Here is a 1,930-nt window from a genome sequence, read left to right on the forward strand (position 1 = left end):
TTGCAACTTGAGGGTGACTAAATGATGACACAATTTCCATTTTTGAGTGAACTTTCCCTTACGTAAGCAGTTTTAGCAGTAGCAGTAGTAGCCTACAAGTATTTTTATAAATTTACATAAACATATTTAAGCCTACATAGGCCTACTTTGTGGAGTAAATATGTTATCGCATATTTTATGAATAGGCACATTGATTAGGTGAAATGGATTAACCCTGAGAAAAGCCCTTGATATTCATGAAATTATTGATGTTCGTTTATCTAGGCTACATCCATCTTGGTTTGTTTATTTATTTACTTATTGAGCATGCATGTATTTTCATTCTTAGAGGTGTTTTGCTGTATTTTGAATGGCATATGAATGTAACAGCTGTTATTGCAAACACACACTGCTATCTCAAATGCGTTTTAATAACAAATTTGCTTTTTAAATATGTGGTTAGTCTGTGTTTTGCCTTATCTTTAACTAAAACTGTTGTAAAGGCACATTCTTACAACATGTTTGAACTTCTAGGAAATAAGGGGGGAAATGTATTCAGATTTATTAAATGGATCATGTTTAACCAAATAAGAAATAAATCCTCAGTAGTCATTTGGTCTAACAGGAAAGCATAAAGACTGGAATTTATACTTTCACCACTGGTCGTTTCCTGCCTCAGTATCAGTAAGCTTATGGTCTGAACATCACTCTTTATTGAAGATGTTTCTAAATCAGAGCTACAAGCAACAGAACTACAGGGAAAATTCATGCATAGATTGTGTTTATTTGATTTCGGGTTCATGGAGGATGATTGTATGTCTCTGAAGTTTAGATGATGGGGATGGGAGACAGATGTTTTGATTACTGGAGAGCAGCCAGTGGGTTAGGGCGGCCCCCTGATTCCCCACACCCACATACAACACATTCACAGGAAGAGCCGAGAACAGCTGGAGAAGGGAAAGTCACAATAACAACTCATTTGCAAAGGGTCGAAAATATTAATTTCCCACTCAATGCAATGATCAACTTTTCATTAATGGTTCACTAAGATAATGTGCAGATATTTTAGCGTGAACATATTTTAACATGATACATTCTTCACGGAAAAAATATGATAAAAAAAAGGATTTGACTTATGGATTCTTCTGTTTTATTGTTTAACGTATTTTAAATGTGCACCAAGAACAGCACAATGCTTTAAGGTGCAGATATATGTCTTCAGCGTTTCCACAGGACAGCTAGGGGAATTCTGTTTGCTAGCTTACAGAACAGCTGGCATCAAAGCCAGGATGAGTTTACTGGACTGGAGAAAGAACAGGAAACATGATTAACTGTAGTGGAACAACACATGACATGTAAAGTTATGAGTTCATACGCCATTATTATCTCTAAATACGATACAGGATTTTATTTATTTATTTACTTTTACAGAAAATTTATTCATTTGATTAGCTTTTGCTTTTTCAGTGTAAACGTGCCTTTTCAAATTGTCATAACAATTGTTACGAATTGTATATTATAATTAGCCATTTCTTACTGGTATTGTACACAGTGTAGATGTTGAATAATATGCAACTGTGTAATAAATGTGTTATTATTATTTTAATTTTATTATGAAGGCCACAAGAGGGTATCCTCTGATTTTTTCCTGAACCGGATGAGGCGACGCTGTGGGTGGAGTTATCGAGCTCAGGCGGGAAAAACGAATACGTGATGACGCAACACGTTCAATGAGTTGTGTTTCTGGGATGGCTCCCATCAAAATAAAACATATCGTCTCGTTTACATCACAGGTAAATATCTGATCGAAATGTCATGTTAACAGTTAGACAATAATGAATAAATCTAACTCTGTACTCTAACTCTATTTTGATAACTTTCATGAACATTACGAAATGATGATGTTTTATATCAACTATTCTAGCACCTGTACAGTTACAATATAGAAATA

The sequence above is a fragment of the Sinocyclocheilus grahami genome, unplaced genomic scaffold (genome assembly GCF_001515645.1).
Source record: "Sinocyclocheilus grahami isolate Dianchi unplaced genomic scaffold, SAMN03320097.WGS_v1.1 scaffold2834.1, whole genome shotgun sequence".
NCBI classification, from domain to species: domain Eukaryota; kingdom Metazoa; phylum Chordata; class Actinopteri; order Cypriniformes; family Cyprinidae; genus Sinocyclocheilus; species Sinocyclocheilus grahami.